Consider the following 24,508-nt stretch of genomic DNA (forward strand, 5'->3'; position numbering starts at 1 on the left):
TCCGGGCGGGCGGGCTGGCGGGCGGCAGCGGGGATGTATGTCCCCCACACCCAGGAGCCTCATTGGAATAGTGGCTGGGGTTGTGCGCAGCTCCACGCAGACGCCTGGCCGGGGACAGGGCCAGAGAGCCACAGCCCTGCGCACGGGAGCCCGTGACTTCCGACCCCACCTGGGTGTGCTTTTATGACTTTCATATCCTTGAAGTTATTTAAAAGAAGATGAAATATGACAGGTGCTGGGGTTGGCAAAAGCGGCGAGTTGATTGCATTCCGGGCTGCCAGTGGGAACCCATCGCCCCCCGCCACCCCCAGGCGCCGTCAGCACATTTAGAAGTGTTGGGCTGGCTGCTGTCCTCTGCACTTCTCCCTGACCCGCAGAGCAAACTTGGGGAGCAGACAGGTGGGGCTGGGCACGTGTTTCCTGCGGACCAGCCTCTCTTTCAGGGGGTCTCCAACCCCTCCCCCCCACCCCATCTCAGTGCCTGGAGCTCAGACAAGCCTGACTCATTCCCACTCCGCGGTATCCAGCGATGGGCGTAGCCAAGTCTAGCCAATCAGAGCACATCTCCTGGCCTGAGTGATTGCTTTAGGAATAGTCATGTGACTCACTTTGGGCCCATGGTCGGCAAACCGCGGCTCGCGAGCCACATGCGGCTCTTTGGCCCCTTGAGTGTGGCTCTTCCACAAAATACCACGGCCTGGGCGAGTCTATTTTGAAGAAGTGGCGTTAGAAGAAGTTTAAGTTTAAAAAATTGGGCTCTCAAAAGAAATTTCAATCATTGTACTGTTGCTATTTGGCTCTGTTGACTAAGGAGTTTGCCGACCACTGCTCTGGGCCAATGAGAGCTTTCCCTGGGGGTTTTGGAGGAGCTATGAGAAAGTGGTTCCCTCCGTCACCGTGGCTGTAATCAGGCATGACGTAAGCCTGGGGCCACCCTGTCTGTGGTGGGGAGAGCCTGCATCCTGGTAGAATCCAAGGTAACAGCAGCTCAGGGCAGAGATGGAAACGAGACTCTGAGGACGCTGTTTGTCACCTGGATGCAGCCCTTCCGGAAGCCCCTCTTGTGATCTTTGGTTAAACTGAGGCAATACGTGTCTCTGGAGGAAGTTATATTGACTTGAGTCTCTGACAACGAATGCAGGTGCCTTTTTCCTATAGCCCGAGGGACACGGGGAATGTCCCCCTGACTGTAGGGCCTGTCCCACGAGCTCCCTAAAACCACACCAAACCCCCGAGTGTGCCATTAGCTTCTTGCTTCTCCTGAATGCAGTTCCTTAAACTCTCATTGGCACTTGAATCTGCCTCTCAAGGTCTGCTCCTTGGGGCCCACACTGAAAACGTGAGGATTAAGCAGAAGGACTTGTGGGAAGCATTGAACACCACGCCTGGTTCCTGTCTGCCGGGTGCTGTTCTTCTCGCTGCTGCTGTTCTGAAGCCGGAGGAAGAGCTTGGACCGGGATACAATTTCCTGACACCCAACCCTGTGCCATTCCAACCACCCGTGTCCAACGTGGGCCCCAGCTGACCCCCAGAACGATTTTAATTGTTAGGCATTGCAGTAACTTTTTAAAGTTGTGAAGTTATGGCAATGGAGTGCTGTTTTCTGTGTATGATCGTGGTCATCAAGTTTCTTTAAAAAATAAATGTCTTTGGGTTCTGAATCTGAGTCGCCTTTTCCAGTCAAGGATAACCCAAGCTTCATGCAGATGCGGCCAAAACCGTGGAGCTGGTAGCTGACAGAAAATCCTGAACCACCCGCACCGCCCACCGGCCCACAGTGTCCATGCACACGGCTTTATGGTCGTGGGGGACCCGGGCAGAAACGAGCCATGACCCAGAGTGCCCGCCGTAGCCGCTATCGTGCCCCGTCACTCGACGGACGGAGGCGGGTAAGCCATGGGCTGAGAAGAGACGTGTGGCATTACTTCACAGGGCAACTGACCTAAGATGATAAGGGAAATCACTTTTTCCAAATTAAAGTTTATTGATTAAAAAGTAATAGTAACACCCCGGCTGGCATGGCTCAGTGATTGACTGTTGACCTATAAACCAGAGGTCACGGTTCGATTCCCAGTCGGGGCACAGGCCCAGACTGCGGGCTCCATCCCCAGTAGGGGGGATGCAGGAGGCAGCCGATCGATGATTCTCTCTCATCATGGATGTTTCTATCTCTCTCTCTCTCTTTCCCCCTCTCCCTCCCTCTCTCTGAAATCAATAGAAAATATTTTAAAAAATAATAGTAGCACATTCAAAATATTTGGAGGAAAAGAATAAAAAAAGAGACATATGAATATCATGCTCCAACTACACTGACGTAAAGCACATCTCAGCAAGGATTATTAAAGGCGGGGAAGTGGGTGGCAATTGGCTGTTTCTCCCAGGCTCTTGTATTCCACATACATTTTCATAAACACCTTTACATCTGCCATTGTCGTCCCGACACATTGGCTCAGCACGAGTATTACCCACGCGGAGTCTTTTGAAACGTGTGTAATGGTGGAGTAACAGCCCGTTGAAGGTGATTGTTAGCAGGCTGTTCTCCAAATGATACACATTGAGCCCGATTCAGGATTTCAAATGATGAATTATGCCGTAAGCGGGTAACGACTTTTACAAACTTAGAATCGCTTCCTTCAGCTACAGGTCCAGCTAGTAGAATGATAGTATGTAAACCTACAGAAGCACATTTAAAACTGTTTTTTACAACATGTGGACTCCAGATGTCAGAATCAGGAGTTAGTTGAGTTAGTCCCATCGCCTGCTCTTGGACTGTGCGACCTTGGACAACTGACGCACCCTCTCTGGGCCCCCGGTGCCCCACGTGGAAGCAGAGAGAAGCAGGGAGAGTTCCGACTTGAGCTCCTGTGACTCAGCTCTGTGCTGGGACCCTGCCTCTGAGCATGACCTTCGGAGAGAGAGACGGAGGGCCGCCAGGGAGTCCACCTGCCGGCATGCGAGAGGGAGGATCTGCCGCTTAGAGGCGGGCTGGTAATGAATTCCCTCTCTCCTTGCAAGTCCTAGGAAGGGTTATGGTTGGATTAATCGTGTTATGAATTGAGTTAAACAAGACTTTCCTTCCCCCAGGACTTCCCATAGCAGAAATCAGATGAAGAACCCGTAATTCTCTCCCACCCACAGCAACTTCATTAAAATCCCTCTTTGTACAGAGAGCAGAGCTGGCAGGGGGTGGGGGGAGGGGTTGGTGGCTGAGGCCAGGGTGGCCGTGGGCTGGCAGGAGCTTTGGGGGTCCAGGACAGAGCACCTGAAGCAACGTGGGTGCCAGGCGTCTACACTCGCCTAATAAACAACTTGTTAAAACTAGAACATTCTGCCTGGCCTGTGAGGCTCAGTGGTTGAGCATCGACCTTTGAACCAGGAGGTCATGGTCTGATTCCAGGTCAGGGCACATGCCTGAGTTGTGGGCTTGATCCCGAGTGCGGGGCATGTAGGAGGCAGCCGATCCATGATTCTCTCTCATCTTTGATGTTTCTCCCTCTCTTTCTCCCTCTCCCTTCCTCTCTGAAATCAATAAATAAAAATATCCTATATTACAAAAGCATAATATGCAAATGGACGAACAGCAGAATGACCAGTCAGCGGGGGGTGGGGCTGGTGAGCAGGCAGCACCAGGCCAGCCAAGGCACGTACCAGCGGGAAGAGGGAGAGAATGGCAGTGGGCAGGGCGGGAGGGGGGGAGGGGCGGTGGCAGTGACCAGTGGCAGCGGAGGGGCAATTGGGGGGCCTGCTCAGCCGCCTCCCTCAGGGGGAGGCCAGACTACAGCGTAGGGGGAGCGGGCCTAAGCTGTCAGTAGGACATCCCCTAAGGACTCCCGGACTTTGAGAGGGTGCAGGCTGGGCTGAGGGACCCCCCGAGTGCATGCATTTTTGTGCACCAGGCCTCTAGTATTTAAAATAAAATAAAATTAGAACATTCTGATAGAGCTAACATCTCCTTTGTCCTGCTCCCCAACCCAGCTGCCACTGTGCATGGATGTCATCTAAGAATGAGGATGGAGAGCAAGGGGCCTTCTCGTGATGTTCTTAAGCATTTAAGCCACTAAGTGGATGTGTGGTTCTGAGCCTGCTCTGTCCTTTCCCTGAATACAGGTAGATGGATGATTGATGGGTGGATGGATGGATGGACTGATATACTTTCCCTCAGAAAATGTGTACCGTTATTTTATATCAATGTCTTGGCATAAAGGCGATCCTACTGTGTGTATTACTTAGCCATTCGCCAGGATCCCTGTTGGCATGCAAAAGTCTAGACCAGTCCTTGTAGCAGCCCGGTGGTCTGTGAATACACCCATGTCATTGAGCTGTTGCTCTGTTCTTGGACACTGAGGCTGTCTGCCCTTGCTCATCTGCCCCTTGCAAAGAGGACCCGGGAGCCAGGACCTGTGCACACGCACATGCACATGCACATGCACACGCACACACACATGCACAACTACACACACCACCTCCCTGCAGTGAGTATGGAGCACTGAGGTCGCTGGGGTTCCCAACCCTGGGGGTCAGGAGCAAATCAACCAGCCAGGATCCCAAACGCATGACCTGACACTTCCATCCAGCCAGACTCCCTCCTGTGAGCAGGGAGAGGTGATGACTCCCCTAGACAGAAAGGTAAGGGGCCCTTGCCAGTGTGGCTCAGTGGATAGAGTGTCGGCCTATGGACCAAAGGGTCTGGGTTCAATTCTGGTTAAGGGCACATACCTGTGTTGCAGGCTCCTCCCTGGCCTGGCCCTGGTCGAAGGGTGTGCAGGAGGCAACCAATCGATGTGTTTCTCTCACATCGACGTTTCTCTCTGTCTCTCCCTCTCTCTTCCACTCTCTCTAAAAATCAATGGAAAAATATCCTCGGGTGAGGATTAAAAAAAAAACAGAAAGGGAAGGGAACTTGCCTAAATGGTAGAACCTGTAAGAGGCAAAGAGCAGACAACTCAGAGTGCGGCCTCCTCCCAGGAGGTCAGGGGAGGAATGAGGATGGATCCGACTCGACGGGTGGGCGGGGGCAAGGGGAAGGGGTACCCCCTCTCCCAGGGGTCCTGGCCTCAGCAGCCCCTGTGTTGCCAGCACGCACTGACACCCCAACGGGAAGCCCTCCAACAAGCCCTAACTGCTACCATCTAGGTGAGGTGACACATGCTCCCTTGCCCGCGCATAATCAGCTAATCAATTACCGAGGCCGGACAGTCTCTCAGGGGGCAGGGGGCAGGGGGCAGGGGGCAGCGGGCAGCAGGCGCCCCTCGAGCTCAGACCCTGGTTTCCCCTTCAGAGCCGTGGGCGGTCTTTCCCTCTGTCACTGCCAGGCCCTCCTTGGCTTCGACAGGAGACTCTGAAGTCCCCACGCCGAGCCCTGCCCCTCCCAGAAGCCGCTCCCTGCAACCACTAGGCGGCCTTTTAACCTCCTGGAGTCCGCTCCTGTGCAGTGGACCAAATGGAAGCAATAGAGCTTTTTGCATCGAAGGAGGAGAAGAAGGAGGAGGAAGAGGAGGAGGAGGAGGATAGAGGAGGAGGAGGAGAAAGAGGAGGAGAAGAAGGAAGAGGAAGAGGAAGAAGAGGAGGAGAAAGAGAAAGAGGAGGAGAAGGAGAAAAAGAGGAGGAGGAGGGAGAAGAGGAGGAGGAGGAGGAAAAGGAGGAGGAGAAGAAGAGGAGGAGGAGAAAGAGGAAGAGAAGGAGGAAAAGAGGAAGAGAAAGAGGAAGAGAAGGAGGAGAGAAAGAGGAAGAGGAGGAGGAGGGAGAGAAAGAGGAGGAGGAGGAGGAGGAGAAGGAGGAGGGAGAGAAGGAATTATTCACAATAGCCAAGAGGTGGACACAATCTGAATGCCCACCCATGGGTGAATGGATTCAAAAACATGGTGCGCATATGCGATGGAATACTACTCAGCCTGTAACAAGAAGGAAATCCTGCCGCGGGCTACAGCATGAATGAAACGTAAGGACGGTACCCTCAGTGAATAAGTCCATCACAAAGACAAATGGTGCACAGGTGAGGTAAGCCGAGCAGTCAAACTCGGAACAGGAAGCAGACGGGCGGGTGCCAGGGCTGGTGGAGAGCGGAGAGGGGTTCCTTGGGGGCAGGTGTTTGGGGATCTGCTGTACGGCGAGGCCTCTGGCTGACAACATCGTCCTGTCCACGAGGAGGTTGTTGGGAGGATGACTTTTATGTTACGTGGGGCTGTTGTTGTTGTTGTTGCCAAAATAACAAAGAAATCTCCCATGCAAATATTCCCACATCCATACATACTAAATCATCCACAAAAAACGCTTCAGAAGGTACGTTTTCTGTTAGGTTTATTTTAGCACAATTAAGCATTTTGGGCTTTAAGCCGACAGGGAGATTAAAGGCTCCAGGGAGTTGCAAAGAATTATGTTGGGGGGTAGACTTAGAGAGCTGGTCCTGGGGAACCCCGGTGATCAAGAAAGGACTCGGCTGTTAGAAGAATACAGACACACAGAGCCACAGCCCGCCGCCCCGGCACTCAGGGACCCCAGGAGGGACCGCAGGAAACTCGGAGCTGAAGGTCATGCTTGTCCAGGGGGCTGGGCCGGACCCTCGGCTTCTCCGTCCACCTTTGAACTCGGGCACACCCCCGTGACCCTCTGTGCCTCGGTTTCTCCCTCTGGGCCCTGCCGGGGCTGGAGGGGTTCGTTGGTGCTGAAGAGTCCTTAATCATTCGCCGTGTATGAGTCCCATCTCTGGGTTTCCTTGTCTTGCCTCCTCCTTCCCTTCGTTTGTTTTGGGAACGTCTTGCAAAAAATAAAAGTAACCGCCACGCACTTTCCATATGGTGCCCTCCTGGAGGCGGGCCAGGCCCCCGGCTCCCCAGGGCTGGCGGATGCATATGCATGGGCTGAGAAGGCTGTCTGGCCTCCCGCGGTGCCATCACAGCCTGTCACCAAATGTGCCCGTGCCAGCCCAGCCGGCCTCAGCACCACCCTCCCTGCCCCTCCGTCCCCAAATCGCCACTGCGCTGTCACGCCTCGGATGAGCGGTGCTCAGGCAGCCCCACAGGCCCGGTGCGCACAGCGCTGACCGCGGCGGCGGCGTGGACCGGAGAGAAGGGGGTGGCCGCGGGCTCCGGAAGGCCTCAAGCTCAGACCCCGCGCTGTCAGTCACCGAATGACACTCCCCACCCAGCCACAGCAATGCGCCGATGACTCAAACAAGACCCTCATCCTCCAACCTGAACCCGGTGCCCGTGCCAGCTCCCCCACCCGGCGTGCACTGCGGATTAAGTTCTTAAACATAAATCCTGTCATTAGCTCGTGAATAGCAGATTACGCTGTAGGCCGTGGCCGCCTGTGGCGGAACCCGGAAAACAGAATTGAGGCACGGGATTCTGAGGGCCGGGAGCTCTCTCTCCTAAAGACCGTCCTCGGGATAACTCAGCGAGTTGCGTGGGGAGCTCCGAAGTGTTATTATTTTGCCATAAATGTTCTATCCTGTCGCACCAGTCACAATGATTGCCCGGCCAGAGTGGCTCAGTTGGTTGAGCATTGTCCTGCGTGCCATAGGGTTGCCAGTTCAATTCCTGGTCAGAGCACATACCTGGGTTGTGGGTTCAATCCCCGGTTGGGGCATTTGCAGAAAGCAACCAATCGATGTCTCTCTCTCTCTCTCTCTCTCTCTCTCTCTCTCTCTCTCTCTCTCTCTCTCCCCCCACCCTCCCTTCCTCCCTCCCTATCTAAGCATATCCTCAGGTGAGGATTTTTAAAAACAAATTATTCAGTCATATATTTTATGGGAGCAGAGCAGTCAATTATTGTGTTGTATTTGCTTTGGGGTTAAAGCATGACTTTATTCAAAGAAAACATTTAAAATATACAATTTTTGTTGCCCTGTTCTGGCATGTCTTGATTATTTTTATCAAAGAGGAGGAATTATTCTATAGACGTTACCCAGGTTTCTGTAATTCCCAACAGGCTCTGAGCACTTTTGAGTGTAAGGTGCTGCCAGGGAATTGGAGTGAATCACACACGACCCTTGAGCTCACGGGGTAAGAGGGAGGCAGAGTGTCTACACAGCAGCCAAGACTCAAGGCCAAGTCAGTGCTGTGAGAAGGGTGGGGGGAGAGATACTGGAGGCCTGCTTGGAGGAGGAGGCACTTCCGTTGAGGCTTGAAGGCAGAAACTAAACTTGGTACGCAGGGGCTGGAAGCAGCCACGGAGGCCCCTTAGTCCAACCCCCTCTTCTGCATTAGCCGAGGCACAGAAAGAGGACAGATCTCTCCAGGTGGCATATTAATGTCCAATTCGTAACTCATTAGACGAGGGAAGTGGGAATTAAAGGGCAGGGCAGCACGGAGTGATGGCATGCGGTGTGATGGAGAGGCGGGGCTGGGGGGCTGTGCCCTCGCCACTAGAAAGGACCGCTGAGGCCAATCCCAGGTCCTTAAGAGGGGCCCCCAGGCCCTGCAAACGCCCCCAGCGCCGCAGTAGGGTCTGCGAGCTGGCTGCCACCTCTGCTGGCCAGAGGCAGGGTCCCCTCCAGCTGGACGGCCACGGCCTCGGTCCTGGATGGCTCCTTCGCCAGCAGCCCGCCCGCCTCTGGGCCGCGGCCCTGCCCTTCTCATGAGCACTCTGCGGCCTGGGGTGGCCCTCTGGCCCGAGGCGGTGACACCCTGGTGGGTGGGCTCCTCTCCCAGCTCCCGGGACCCTGAAGATCAGAGGTGACTCTGGGGGGATCTGGACCAATCCTGTCACTTGACAGACAGGGAAACTGAGGCCCACTCTGTAATCCCCCTACACCGGTGGGTCTCCTACAAACCAGCCTGAGCCCCGCCCACAGCCTCGGCTGGAGCCTTCCGGAAGGGACAGAAACCCCGTTTCCAGACACCGCCTCGCCCCCGGTGTTGCTCTCTGTCAAGCAAACGCAGCCCCATGTGCTGAGCCACGTCCCCCGCCACCTTCCGGACTGCGAACCACACCCACCCACGGAGCCCCCCACGCCCCCTCCAGCCTTCCCCAGCCCCTGGCGCCCCTGGAGACTTTACCCCCACATGGCGCACTAACCCCACCCACCAGTCACCCCACCCTCCCTCCCTCCCATGCCCTCGATGATGCGATGGAGTGACAGCCCAGCGCCCAGCGCGGCCAGACAGGCGGCTATGGGCGCAGACACGCGCCTCCGGGGCGAGCTCATATTTAAAACTTCCTTTCATATATTTTTAATAAAACAACTGATACAAATTCAAAACCAACTTCATAAATCAAACATTATTCCATGTTGGCGGCTTCAAGGTTCCCCGGCGCGGGGCGGGGAGCGCGGCTGGCCGCGGCGGGGGCTGCGTGGAGCTTGAGGTTCTGTGAAAGGTTTATTGGATTTCACGGTCCCTTAAGGGGAAACCCTTAAATGTCTGTGCAATTATACGTCTAATAACACTCCCAGCCCTTGGACACGGCCTTGACTTGACAGAGATAAGGAACTGGAAGTTGCTCAGTCAATACCAAGCTATTAATCTCTGTCGCCCCGCTGTCACCGCGGCTCCGAGAAACAATGTCGGCGCCGACCCGGGCGAAGCCACGCGGAGATCGTGTCCAGAGGCCAGCCGCCGCCGTCAGCCCGTCAGCCCGGGCTTTGTCACCCCTCACTCCCTGGGAGAACTCCCAGATCCTTATCCGGCTGAGCTGGTGCCCTTCCAGGCCGCGGGGCTGCTGTGTCTGGGCCCAGGGTGATGAGTGAAGTGAGCACCGTCCCCGCCTCAAAGCCTTTAAGGAGAACGCGTTTCCTGCTGGCGACCTGGCAGAGGAATCAGGCTGTGGCTCCTCCTGACCCCAGCAAGGACGGGTGCAAGTTAGAGGCAATGTTTACCTATGCAAATGAAGGGTGATTGTTACCCTGTCTCTGCACCAACTGGATGGGGGCGGAGGGGTGGGGGGCACGCTCCCCCTCCCTCAGTGGATCCTCCTCCTTGACCTTGAAAGAAGCCCAAGGAATTGTGTGAAAGAGAAGCTAATAAAAATCCTGAGAAAGAAACCGACCGGGAGAGTGAGGTGGCTCCCGGCTGAGCAGCCAGCCCTACCCTTCCTGCAGCAGAGATGGGGGGTCCCACGCCTGCTTCTGCCCTGCTGCGAGGGTGGGGTGAAGCCATGCTGATGGGCGCCCGCCCTCCAGCTCAGGGGGCCATCGAGGCCGGGGAGTGCCTGGAAGGCTGCCAGCGACGTGGCTCTGTCTCGGACACTGTGTCCTCAGCCAGGGCTGAGCTGACCTCTGCCCTCCAGGACCTGGCAGACGGGGCCTCGGACCCGGAGCCCGGCACTTGCTTCAGTGTGCAGTGGGCTCCTTCCCGACCCTCCTCCCGGTGAGAAATAAATCTTCTGAGGCCTTGAGCCTTCTCTTCCGGTGGCCCTGCAGACCCGGGCCCAGGGGCTGGCACCTGAGGTCCTCAAGCAACTTCTCTTGAGCAGATAGTGACTCCGTGAAAGACAGGAGAGACTGGCAAGGGCTGTGTTGTGCAATATGGCGGCCACCGGCCGAGACGTGGCTTTGTCAATGAATGAAAATCCAATTAAAAGTCCAGCTCAGCCAGCGTGGCTCAGTGGTTGCGTGTCAATCTAGGAATCAGAAGGTCACGGTTCGATTCCCGGTCAGGGCACATGCCCCGGTTGCAGGCTCGATCCCCAGTAGGAGGCAGCCTATCCATGATTCTCTCTCATCATTGATGTTTCTATCTCTCCCTCTCCCTCTCTCTCTGAAATCAATAAAAATATTTTTTTTAAATCCAGTCCCTCTATCATGAGAGCCACGTGTGCTCACTCGGTAGCCACACGTGGCCACCACATTGCGTGGCGCAGGTAGACACCATCTCCATCATCGCAGGCAGTGTTGTGGGCTGTGATGAAGGAAAAGGGGATATTCAACTAGGACCCAGCCTCCTAGACACCGTCACCACCCGGACCTTCGGATCCTGTCTCTGAGACAGAAGGCACAATCGGCGGAAGAATCCATGGAGATCGTATTGATCCAGAAGGCCCTCCACGCCTTAGGAGTTACCTCACGTCACAGGGAGAAACTGATTCACAAAGACGCGATGAGCCACACTTCCCGGTCTCGCTCCTCCTCGTGTGACACGTTCTGATGGGCAGGTGCCAGGAGGAGGGGCGCCATCAGGAGGCCCAGGTGGGTGAGAGCAGCGCCCACTGTAGCTCCTCCCCCACCATGACCTTGGCCTCCCGTCCTGGGAGCTCTAGGCACCGTGCAGCCTCGGCATCCCTCCAACACCGAAGACCCAGAATCCACCAGCTCTCTGCCTCCAGCAGATGCTGAAGTCACCTGACCAAGGAGAGCTCCAGGCTTGTCAAGGCAGGCGGAGACTCAGGCTGTCCCTGTGCTCCACGTGACCAGGCCCCTGGCGGCGGGAAACAGGCCCCGTGGGAGTTAGGCAGAGGGCTGCGGGGGGCCCTGGGGGTCTCCACGCTGCACTAGACCCACCTTGAAAGTAAAGGCAGACCTTACTTCTAACGTGATGGCAACACCCCACCTTGGTACAGAGATCTGGCTTCTACGGAAACTTCTCCAGGGACTGTCTCATTTCTTTCCAGGGCCCTAGGGTATAACTACTATCCACAGGCCATCGTCATGAAATATGAGGATCAGTTGGAGAAAAACCCCCATCTTAAGTCACATGGGTAGACATTCAGCTGCCTCCAAATTAACAGGAAATTTGTCTTTGAGAGAAAAATAATCTTTCTAAATAATACTATTCATGCCCTAACCGGTTTGGCTCAGTGGATAGAGCGTCGGCCTGTGGATTCAAGGGTCCCAGGTTCAATTCCAGTCAAGGGCATGTACCTTGGTTGCGGGCACATCCCCAGTAGGGGGTGTGCAGGAGGCAGCTGATTGATGTTTCTCTCTCATGGATGTTTCTAACTCTCTATCCTTCTCCCTTCCTCTCTGTACAAAATCAATAAAATATATTTTAAAATAATAATAATACTATTCATAGGCAGCATTTCTCACACATTCGTTAGTCACATGAAGCACAGCCGAGTGTCCACACACCTGATCTCATGTATTTCTCACCACCATCCTACAGCACAGACACGGGGAGCCACCCCATTTTACAGACACAGAAACTGAGGCTTAGAGAAGTTTGACAATTTTTCCCAGAGTCACCCAGCACGTAAGCAGGAAAGATAAAGACCTGGTCCGATGTGTAGTTAGAATGTGGGTTTATAGGCCACATTATGGGGTCATAATCTTTTTGAGTTTGAATGAGGGAACTGAAAATCCAATAGAAAAATGTCAAAGGAGAAATTAGCTTCTATAATAACTTCTAAATGGCTCAGCTGAGCAGCTCTCTGAAGACTCAGATGATGGAAGACGTGGGCTGGTGTTTCCTTGGGCAGTCGGAAATGGCCTTTGTCTGCAGACGTGTTTTCTCTCCCTCCTGACCACTGGGCTGAGACCAGGGCTGGAGGCCTGGTGGGAGAGACTCCGGTGCCGGCTTGGGATGGGAGTGGGTAAGGCATCTTTGACCTGGTAACATGTCAGCCCCTATGGCATCCGTCCCCAAATGACAGCCCTCGGGGAGCCAGGCCAGACGGCATCCCTGCTTCCAGCGGCAGCTGTGGGTGGGGGCACCAGGCCGGCTCCCGTGGCCCACACCCCATAAATCAGCCCTCCAGCCTGCTCCACAATTGCAGTGCATCTCTTTCAAGCAACTCTGAGGAAAAATGGCTCCATCTGCTCACTGCAAGGTAATAAATAACATGGAATTGGAGCAAAATGGATGGAAAGCAATTTTTGAAAGATGAATTTCTGAAAGAATTGGCACCATTTGTGCACCTCTCCTGGTGCCGGAAATGGCTGCCTGAGACCCTGCCAGGCCTGAGGGCTGGAGGAGCCATTAATGGGGAAGGAGAGAGGGGGAGAGAGAGAGAGAGGAGAGGGAGAGGGAGAGAGAGAGAGAGAGAGAGAGAGAGAGAGAGAGAGAGAGAGAGAGAGAATACTTCTTGGGGAAGGGCTGGTCAGGAAAGGGCTCTTGCAAAGGACTTCCCATTACTGACCCTTCCCTTTCTTCTACTTGACCTTTTCCTTATCTCATCCATCACCAAGTTCATCATCACCATCATCACCATCATCATCACCACCATCACCATCATCACTACCATTAACACCATCACCACCATCCATCATCACTATCACCACCACCATCACCATCATCACCACCATCATCATCACCATCACTATCACCACCATCACCATCACCATCATCACTCCCATCAACACCATCACCGCCATCCATCATCACTATCACCACCTCTATCACCATCCTCATCATTACCATCATCACCACCATCATCACCATCACCATCGTCACTCCCATCAACACCATCACCATCATCATCATCATCACCATACGGTTAATTGGTTGGCTATCTTATTGAGGCCTTCTGATATATTGGCATGGTGCTGAAATCTCTACATCTTCATGTGAATTACCTTCTTTCTAGTCTCTTTGAGGTCTGCCCTGACCATACTCCACAAGACTGCGAAACCCCTCCTATGGCCTTCTCTCGGCCCCATCCTGTTTTCTTTTTCTCCGTCGCTTGTACCACCTTCTCACATATTCAATAATTTACTTATTCTGGTTATTGTCTTACCATCTGCCTTCCCCACCTAGAATAGGTGCTTTTAAGGGCATCTCTTCATGTACTTACCCCCAGCACTGGCCACTAGAAGACACTCAGTTCATCATTTGTTGAATAAGCAGGTGCATCAATGGACGAAGGGTCCTTCGGTTTCCTCGCAATCCTATGAAGCTTATCTGCCTGAGCCTCTCTCTCCACACTCATCTCTTGCTTCCGGCCTCACGACATTTCACACACACTGTCACATCTGGGCTCTTAGCCTCTTTCCTCGCTGTTGCCTGCTGTGCCCCCACCTGACATACTCCTCCGCACGCTTCCCAGAGCCTCCAGCTCTGCCTGTGCGTCTTCTCTGGCCACCAGGAGAGTCCCCCTTGCTGTTCTTCTGTCCCTTCTTCACCCTCACGGACTGTGTGCTTGGTTTTTTACTTGGTGTTGGTGTCCCTCGTTAGGGCACCATCATGCCGGGGTTCCTTTCCCAGCCTTACAAAGGGTTCAGCATTCTGGAGAAAGGGCTGCGCGTAGATGATTAAGAAGGAGTCCAAGGACGAAAGATATTTTTGAGAGGCATTGGGGGTCAGAGGAGCTTCAGCTAAAGGGAACTGAAGACTCTACCTTGACCAAGGACCGTGCTTTTATTCACACAACCTGTCCTAAGGCAAGGTGGAAATATACACTTCAAAGGGTAAGGTATCAAAGGGTTTACAGAGGCATTATCAGTTTCGGGAATAGCCTACAGCTGTTCAGGTGTTTGGCCAACAGGAGGCAATAAAATGCCCTGAGCTATCTGGCAGTTAGCAATCCTATTCAGGTTTGGGGGAAGTGCCTTAGCCGTTTCCAACAGGTAAACTACATATGTGGCTCACCCTGTTGAGCCTCCCAAGTCCCATCAACCTTGTGACGGAACTCTTGTATTTATTACATGCTGCAATCGGTTCTCGGCACGTGGAGGGAAGAACATCTGCCCGATTTAGCTTCTCTAAACCACCTTTGCTGGCCTCAGAGCCCAGCATGGGGCCTGGCACAGAGTAGATATTAAAAAAAAAAAAATCTGAACCCATGTATAGATGAGGAGTCGGGATCTGATACCGGATCTGAACCCAAAGCTCATACACGCGGACACCACCTATGCTGTTCTCTGAGTTTCTCCCATTCGTGGTGGTATCAGCCTTCTCCATTCCCGCCCTGTCTCCCAGGTAACCTCCCGCAGCCCCTTCAGGTAATTCCGTTGCCTTTTGTGCTTTCTGTGAACACGTATCAGGCACCTGGGCCAGGTGCCATTCTAGAAGACATGGTCAACTTCCTTCTTCCTGTTCTCCTTCCCGTATGAAAAGGGCACAGGCGCCCGGCCGCGTGGCTCCCTGGCTGAGCATCAACCTGTGAACCAGGAGGTCACAGTTCGATTCCTGGTCAGGGCATGTGCCCAGGTTGCGGGCTTGATCCACAGTGACGGGGGAGGGGGCGTGCAGAAGGCAGCCGATTGATGATTCCCTCTCATCATGGATTTCTCTCTTTCTCTCTCCCTCTCCCTTCCTCTCTGAAGTTAATAAAAAATATATTTAAAAAGAAAGAAAGAAAGGGGTGCAGGAGAGACTGGAGTGGGGCCTTGGGTGGCAAGTGAGGTGAGGGATGGGGAACGTTGTCAGACATGGAACATTTCAAATGGCTTTTGAGAGGTATAGAGACATCTATGCTGTAATAGCTCCTCTTTCTCTCTCTCTCTCTCTCTCTCTATCTCTCTATCTCTCTCTCTCTCCTTCCCCCCCCCCACCCTTAGGCTGGGTCTGGCACCTCCCTGGCGTGAACTTTTGAGTCTGGGTTCCATGTAAATATCAAGCACACTGGTGACGGCCCCCTTAGTCCAGGGTCCCTCTGCACGCGGTCCCCACCTCACTCTGCAAAGCAGGAGGAGACAGTCACACAGACACCAAGCCGGGATGGAAACTGCCACCACATTATGTTTACTTCCAGCCCAATGAGGCGAGCCACGCCTCGGGAAAGCGGCAATTATAACTTGACAGTAATAGAGTGGAGGTGCCGTTGCCACTGCTGCGCCCCACAAACACTGTGGCTTCCTGGGCGCATCTCCTCCGGGGCCCAGCAGCCCGAGGAGCCCGGGCTCAGGCACAGGCGGCAGCCCATCCTCTTCTGCTTTATTTTCTTCCGAAGTCTTTCTCACCCTCTGACTATATTGTATCTATTCCTTGTTTATTGTCTGCCTCCCCGACTATATTGTAAAATCCGTGAGAGCAGGGAATTTGTCCGGTTCCCTGTGAAAACCCCTGGGCCTGTGAGTGCCTGCCACCTGGTTGACACTCAATAAATACTTGTTGAAATGAATGAATGAATGAATGAATGAATGAATGGGTGAATGAATGAATGAGTGGATGAATGAATGAATGAGTGAATGAATGAATGAGTGAATGAATGAATGAGTGAATGAATGAATGAGTGAATGAGTGAATGAGTGAGTGAGTGAATGAATGAATGGGTGGATGAATGAATGAGTGAATGAATGGATGAAGTGGGAATTGCACCCAACTTCTTCCTGAACACAATGTGGAAGATTATCATAGTAACTGCCCCAATGAAACATGTCTCACTGTATTCTTGACCTTGTGGAGCTCTCCCACATTGAATCCGGGCTTGGCCATGTGACTTGTTTCAGCCAATGGAACATTAGCACGAATGACCCAAGCATCAGCGTGGGCACTGGGGCTTGTCTACTTTCTCGCTGCTTTTGGAACACAGCCACCGTGTTGTTAATAATAATAATAATCATAATAATAATAATAATAATAATAATAGACTCCAGGATACGTTGCTGGGAAAGTGTGGCTCAGCTGACAGCCAGCCCCCGTCCCAGACAGGAGAGGAGGTCCTCCCAGACCAGGCAGCTCCAGCTGCTGGATGATGGCAGCCAGGGACCCACCTCGAATCAGGACTCACAGGGTCCCAAGCAAAGAAACCACGATCATTGTAAGATGCTAAGGTTGGGAGTCGTTTGTCATGCAACAATTCCATGTGACAGCATGGATCACTCTGGTCCCGTCCATCCTGCTGGCGCAAGACACCGCACAAAACGGACCCCCAAACTATATCCTCTCTTTTTCCCAGCAGTAAACTCAGAAGTCCAGGAGATTCCACAAAGCCCATGTCCTTCTTTGGGGGACATTGTTGGACATTGAACGTTTCCAATGGCTTTGGGAGGTATGGAGACATCTGTGCTGTGATAGTCTCTCTTCCGCTCAGCGCAGTACCTTTAAGAGTCACCATGTAGTTGCCTGTATCCATAGCCCATCCTTTTTCCCTGCTGAGTAGTATTCCATCCTGGGACTGTTTACCTATTCACCTGTTGGGGGCCATTTGTTTCCAGTTTGAGGCAATTATGACAGAGCTCCTAGGAACATCTGTGTACTGGTCTTTGTAGGAACATGCATTTCCATTTCTCTAGGGAAAACCCCTCGGAGTCCCCAACCCCATCAGTCACTGTGGCAGGAACCACTCCTGTTACCCGAGCCGCACTCTGGAAACAATCCACGTGGCCTCGACACTCACTCCGCCTGCCGGCGACAGGAACGGGGAGGGGTGTCTCCAGGGCTCTCTGAGGAGCGCTCGGCCCAGGGAGGTCTTAAGTCTTTCCTGAGAGAGTGAAAGGGCGGGGACCGGGGGGCAGTTTCAGTCAGAGGAGCCCCCAGTTAGTGTCCTCCAAGCCTCACGCGCCCCCACCCAAGGGGCACGGCTGGGGTTTGTCGCGCATTTCTCCCTCCGGCTCCTAGGTCTGTGCCCACCCTCCCCACTAGCAGAGGTCTGTCGGGCCCAGCTCGACAGGAAATCTTCCTCTGGCATCCTGACCCCGCGGAATTAAAAACTGTCCTGCCACGTTAGCAAGGGCTAGTGGACGGGACCTCCGACGCCGCCTTGCACACACGCAATCCTGCTTCCACCGCCCCGGGAAGGGGGAATGAAAGCGCAGGAGCCCACGTGGCCTCATTCTGTGCAGGCCAACGGCCCCAGAGCCCTCAAAGCCAAGCACTGGGCCCCCAACAGGCCCCACCCGGCCCTTCTGAGCGGGTTCACCACCACAGCAGGCACCCACGGGTCCGACTTCGATCACACGTATTGAGTGGGAAATGCCAGAGGCAGGCTGTCCACAGCAGGGAAACCTGAGCCCCCTTCCAGCCCCCTTTCCCCACAAGAGCTCCCCCGTCGGCAAGATGGCTCGGGGCCCACCCCAGAGCGCCGGCTTCCTCCTGCCCCGGGACCGCCCGGATGAATGCCAGGCCCGCAAGCTCTACACTCAGGCCGGGAGCAGAGGGACCAAGGGCAGAACTGGCGAGGAAGGCAGGAGGCAGGCTGAGGGGGCTCTGACACCACTCCCAGTAACTTGAATTTTTGTTTTTAATTTTTAATTTTAAAAATATCATCTCACCCAGCCAGCGTGGCTCAGTGTTTGAGCGTGGACCTATGAACCAGGAGGTCACAGTTCCATTGGGTTGCAGGCTCGATCCCCAGTAGGGGGCGTGCAGGAGGCAACTGATCCATGATGATTCTCTCTCATCATTGGTGTTTCTATCTCTCCCCCTCTCCTTTCCTCTCTGAAATTAATAAAAAAATAATAATAAGGAGGAGGAAGTGTAGGCAAAAGAACCAGTAGGACTTGGGGTTGAGGGAGGGAGTCTGGGGTGACTCACCAAGACCCCGCGTCCTGCAGAGAGAGGGAGCTGGGATTCCACTGGGAAGGGCGGGTGGGGGGTGGGGCGTGGGCAGCCTCCCTCCCTGCTGGCTGCGCAGCTCGGGGAAGATAATTGCACCAAACAGCTTGGCTCCCTGGACGCGGGGGGAAATTTACGTCCTGCTCTGCGGGGGGAGGCGTGTCTCTGCCAGCCTGTGTTGGCAGAGGCATAAACCTGCCACCAGCCCGCACTCTGCGAGTGACCTACACCGGCTGTAAACACGCCTGCATATGTCCCCACCGTGAGTCAGACGCAGAGCCCCAGTGCGGAGCAGGTGGGTGGGGCGCAGGGAGCCGCGCCCAGCACCCGAATGCTGCCTCCTTAGGGGGGTAGGGTGAGTTTCGGTCTAAATCGCTGAGTGTGGGTGTTTCCTGGGGAGTCCAGTTCTCAGAACGCCGAGGAGGGGGGGAGAGGTGGTCAGCTTTGAAGCCTCAGGGAAGTACGTGACTCCCAGGGAAAGCGTGCCCATTGGGAGCTGCCACTTGGACGTGCGCGTCCAGGCTGGTGCTGAATGTGGGCTTGGGTGGCTGGGCGCCAGGCCGGTGCCTTCCCCCAAGACGGGGACTCAGGTCTTACGTTCTGTGCGGGCTGGTCCCCTCCATGGGGAAGGGGTCCCCGTGGAATTCTCCAGTAACTCCCTTCCTCGCATCTCTGTAACATACACCCTCCTCTCTGCCGCTCAGATGCCGAAATTACTGGAGGATTTGCAGAGAATAGAGGTCATTTCTTAAATATATTTTTACTGATTTCAGAGAGGAAGGGAGAGGGAGAGAGAGACAGAAACATCAATGATGAGAGAGAATCTTGGATCAGCTGCCTCCTGCACGCCCCCGACTGGGGATCGAGCCCGCACCCCCGGGCCTGTGCCCTGACTGGAATCGAACCTGGAACCCTTCCATGCACAGGCCAACGCTCCATCCACTGAGCAAACCGGCTAAGGCGAGAATAGAGTTCGTGACTTCAAGGCCCAACTGCATCCCCTGCCAGCTTGGTGACTGCTGTAGCCACTGTACTTCTGTGAATGCCATGTGGCTTTAAGGGGTGGGGGCAGCTGGTGTAGCTCATGTTTGAGTGTCGCCCCAGGATGAGTGAGTGAAGTCCCCAGTTCGATTCCCAGTCAGGGCACATGCCCAGGTTGCCGGCTCGATCCCCAGTGGGGGGGGGGGTGCAGGAGGCAGCAGATGGATGTCTCTATCTCTCCCTCTCCTTTCCTCTCTCTGAAATCAATAAACACATGTTTTTGAATATAAATAAAAATAACAGGGGCAGTAAACAATAATAATGCCTTTCAGAAGTGTGGTCCAGCAAAATGCTTATCGTAAAAAGAGATGGGGAGTACTTGTAGACTCTGGCCGTTCACCCCAGCATTAGCGGGAGCTGCCGCAGTGAGGGCAGAGCCAGCCCAGAGCTGCCGTCTTGTCTGACTCGGAGCTTGGACAGGCAGAGCCCGAAGCTTTCCTGGTGCTCGCCGCCCAACTCCAGGAATTACAGACCGCCCCTGCAAAGTCAGCGGTTACATTCATCAGCCACTGGACGAGGTCGTCCCGCTTGGCAATTAAGTTTGCAAATATTGTCCAACCTGACAGTGTATCTCCCCAAACCGATGCGTTCCTCTCCGTGAGATAATCGGTGCGTGGGTGTTGCCGTTGCTTCATTAGCTCGGCATGCACATGAACGGCTGCATATTGAAATTGCAAGCCCAGCCTTGTGATGTTGGCTCGCTTCTGAGATAAATCAAGTGACTGGAGCCCAGCAAGAGGTTCCTGGTTCCGAGAGCCACCAAAAGCCGGTGGGTTCCTTTGGCTGCCGGAGCGTGGGGGGCTCGGGGAGGACTCGGAGTGTGACGGCCGGCTCATTCCATTTACCCAGACGGAGGTCTCCGCCTCGGGCCTCCTGCCTGCTCGTGGGCGAAGCCGCCTGTTGAATGACTACGTTCTCTGAGTCATCTGGGGCTCCTGCCAGGGTCTTGCTATTACTGAGAAATAAAGGCTGTTTCCCAGTTCCCAGGCAGAGGCAAGAGCCGGCGGGGGAACCCATCCCCCGTTTCATGAAGAGGGATGGGAGGTTGCCCGGCTGGCATGGCTCAGTGGTTGAGCGTCAACCTATGAACCAGGAGGTCACGGTTCAATTCCCGGTCAGGGCACATGCCCGGGTTGCAGGCTCGATCCCCAGTGTGGGGCGTGCAGGAGGCAGCGGATTATAATGATTATCTCTCATCATTGATATTTCTCTCTCTCCCTCTCCCTTCCTCTCTGAAATCAATAAAAATATATTTTAAAAAGGAATGAAGAGTAACTGGATGTCACCTTGACGATGATAAAGAGATGGAGATTTTTGCTGCACTTGTCGCCGATCCCCGTCTCTCACTGAGCCCTGACTCTGATAGGAGCCAGCGGCCAGGTTCGAAGAGCCCCTGCGAGAGGCCACGAGGCCGGGAACCCACGCCGGCAGCCTGCGGCCAGCGAGGACTGAGACCTGGTACGGCCTCGAGAGTGAGCCTGGAGGTGGCCCCTCCTCGGGGTGAGCCTTGAGGTGAGGGCAGCCTCAGTCAACACCCTGGTTCCAGCTGTGACAGACCCTGAGCCCAAGGACCCCGCTGAGCACAGGGGGACCCCTGACCCGCAGACGCCGTGACCTTACGAATGTCTGTTGTTTTCAGCCAGGCTTTAAGGTAATGTGTTCCCCAGGTGAGAGCTGGGTGTGGCCACCTCAGGGGAAGAGATGAAGGGTAGGTCACTGCGGCTGGGTGCAGTCAGAGGGGGCTTCCTGGGGGAGGAGGAATGTTCCTTGGGCTGAGGTGTCAGAACTCACTATGAATTTCCCCTTTCTTAACCTCCCACCCTCTTTTTTAAAAAAATAATATTTTTATTGATTTCAGAGAGGAAGGGAGAGAGAGAAACATCAATGATGAGAGAGAATCATGGATCCGCTGCCTCCTGCACGCCCCCCACTGGGGATGGAGCCCACAACCCGGGCATGTGCCCTTGACCAGGAATTGAACTGTGTCCTCCAGGTTCATAGGTCCACGCTCAGCCCCTGAGCCACACCGGCCGGGCCTTTGCGTTCTTCAGAGGTGAGTCACTAGGATCAGGCCACACGGGGGGAAGGGAGAGCGTTGCAGGCGGCGTGGCCACCGAGGCGCGTCCCTGGGGGTCATTTAGAGGCTGCCCATCAGCGTGATCTTCGTAACAGATTCGCAAGGTGTTTACTTCTGTCGCCTCTAAAGTAAATGGACAGTGCACTCCGGAGGGCAGGGGCCGGGCGTGCAGGCTCACACAGGGGCGCAGCGAGCAGCCCGTGGGGCACACGGATAAAGCCCAGGGAGCTGTGGGCCGGCGGAGGGTGCGACTCGGCCGCCTGCCGTGTAAGGGGGCAGCTGAGCGGACAGGTGCCGCGGCCGGGTCTCTGCTGTTCTGCTTTCTTAAACCTCACAAGGGACCGCGGCTCTTGCCTTGCGCTGAGACTGAGAAATGGCCCGTTTCCGAAAAGGATTTGCCTCGCCTTCTGGGTCCCCGCCATCGTTTCCAATATGGTGTCAAGCCATCCCTCCGTGTTGGGGGCCCCCGGGGGAGCCCGGACAGACAGGGGAGGGAAGGAGACAGGTTCCACGGGGCCCAGCGATCCTCTGGCGGTTCCGACGCTGCCCGCTGCCCCGTTTGACGAATCGCTTGCCAAAGAGCCCGGCCCGCGGGAGCGCTGACCTTGGAGAGGGAGCGATCTGTCTTCATGGAGACCCTGTCATACGCACATGTCTCAATTTGGCCTGGGCAGGCGCTGGGCGGGGGAGAGGGAGCGGGGACGTGGCTAAGGAGGAAAGATGTGTGGCCCGTCCAGCGGCACAGAAGCAGCTCACGTTAGCCAGTGACCCTGGAGAGCGGGCCGGGGTCAGCGCGTCTCCCCCCACACCCCGCCCCGCCCCCAGTGGCCCTGAGTCCTCAGCAAGGCAGACGCACCGTCACCCCTTCCACGGGGAGCGTGCGGGCCCCTCGCCCCATCTTCGGTGACCAGGCTCCCCATCTGTCACAGGACAAGCAGGGTCCCTCGCAGCAAAACGCAGGCAGGCCCCTGCTGCATCCTCGGGGGGCGGGGGTGGGGGTGGAGATAACCCGGGCATCTTCAGGTCCCCTCTCGGAGCACGGAGGACGGAGGACAGGACCCGCCGAGCTGCCCCTGTCTGGGCTGCCAGCTCAGGGTGATGGTGAGGGGGTTGCGGGGAGTTATCCGCCAGGACCTGGGGCCGCCGCGGAGGCAGCCGGCTCCTGAACCGGAGGCCAGGCATTGCTGGAGCCTGGGTGCCTTATTGAAGGAGGGGACGGCCAGGAAGGAGGAGCAGAGCCCCTGCCGGGACTCCGCTTGGAGGGACACATGCCTGGGGTATTATGGGATGGCTGGGCCAGGCTATTTTGGGGTGAACTGAACCAACAGGTAATGTTCGTGGGGAGAAAGGAAAGCCGGAGGTGCCCAGAGAAGCTGATGGCGGCAACTGACCCAGAGCCGCTGGCCAGGGAGGGGAGGCAGGCGGGGGCTCTTGGCGTTTCTGGTTCCAGATGGTAATTTTATGGTTAGTTTGGTTTTTACATCGAAGGGCCGTGGAGAGACCATAAAGGGGAGAGCAGAGAAGGAATAAAACAACAACATACCCCGGCTGGGTCCCTTCTCCTATAAAAGTGCATAGACGAGCCCTGGCTGGGGGCTCAGTTGGCTGGAGCCTCTTCCCATACACCAAAAGGTTGCGGGTTCGACTCCCGTGGGCACACGCCTACGTGGCAGGTTTGAACCCCCAGTCGGGGTGCGTGTGGGAGGCAACCAGTTGATGTTTCTTTCTCACATCAATATTTCACGCTCTCTCTCTCTCTCACTCTCCCTCTCCCTTCCTCTCTCTAAAAATCAGTGAATAGTCCTAGCCCAGTGATGGGCAACCTTTTGAGCTTGGTGTGTCAAACTTCGCCAAAAAACTGAGCATAACTCGGGTAGTGTGTCACTTTGAGTAAAAAACATTATTTCGCAAATGTTTCATCCTCAGGAGCAGCAAATGTTTCATCCTCGGCATGCGGCCGCCTCAGCAGCCGCGTGTCATCAGAAATGGCTACTCGTGTCAGTGCTGACACGCGTGTCATAGGTTCGCCATCACTGTCCTAGCCAGTTTTGCTCAGTGAATAGAGCATCGGCCTGTGGACGGAAGGGTTCCAGGTTCAATTCCAGTCAAGAGCACATGCCCCAGTTGTGGCCTCGGTCCCCAGGAGGGGGCGTGCAGGAGGCAGCCAATCCAGGATTCTCTCTCACCATTGATGTTTCTCTCTCTCTCTCCCCTCTCCTTTCCTCTCTGAAATCAATAACAACATTTTTTTTCATTTTTAAATGTTTAAAAGTAAATAAATAAATAAAAATCAGGGAATACATCCTCAGATGAGGATTTTTAAAAAGTGCTTAGATGAGCCGTACGGCGTCTGAGTGCCATGAAAGGGCACAGGTCACAGGGTGAAGGTTCGGTGACAGGTGGGTTGGGGGAGAGGAGCAGGGGGGACAAGAATGGCTCTCCAGGCTGCTTGGCCCCCCAACACCACCCCCCTCCTGAGACCTTCTTTGAAATGACAGTTGCTTGTTCTGCGAAGGCTCCTCTTGCACCGGCTGACCGTGAGCAGTCACTGACCCACTGAAAAAACAGGCCCGAGGTCGCTGCAATGTGTGTACTACACGCCGATCGATAGCTCGGCGCGAGCCCCCTCCCGTGGATGTGTAACTCCATCAGCCCTGTGCGGGGGGGCAGGGCGGTACCCCCCGAAAGCCTGCTGTGCGCAGCAGAACGTGTGGGTGATTGCATTATCGGAGATGGCTTTGTCATATTTCTGCTGAACCAAAGGATAACTGAAATGAATATTAATAAATCAGCACCATGGCCAGCGCTGCAGAGCATCCGGCACGCCCCTCCCAGCCTTGGGCTCCTCCCGGGTTTGGTTCCGGACACAGTCCGGGACCCCCGTGGCCACGAGAGGCCCCAGAGGCCAGGCGTGCACCATCCATCCCCCAAGGCCAGTCAAACCCGAGGGGCTTTCTGGTCCCCAGAGGAGGTGGAATCCTTGTAGAGCAGGGACGGCCGGTCCCCAGACGGGCCTGGCTGGGAGCGGCGTCGAGTCCTCCCAGGCCCCGGCCTGCTTTTTGCTTCTGATGTGGTTTCG

At 55.0% G+C, this 24,508-nt stretch overlaps 1 protein-coding gene across 1 annotated transcript in view; it reads left to right on the plus strand.

Moving 5' to 3' along the window:
• The window catches only part of SIAH1 (siah E3 ubiquitin protein ligase 1), a 265,381-nt gene that overhangs the window by 97,721 nt on the left and 143,152 nt on the right, over nt 1-24,508 (plus strand). The window lies entirely within an intron of this gene.

Source organism: Eptesicus fuscus, chromosome 21, assembly GCF_027574615.1.
Source record: "Eptesicus fuscus isolate TK198812 chromosome 21, DD_ASM_mEF_20220401, whole genome shotgun sequence".
NCBI lineage: Eukaryota > Metazoa > Chordata > Mammalia > Chiroptera > Vespertilionidae > Eptesicus > Eptesicus fuscus.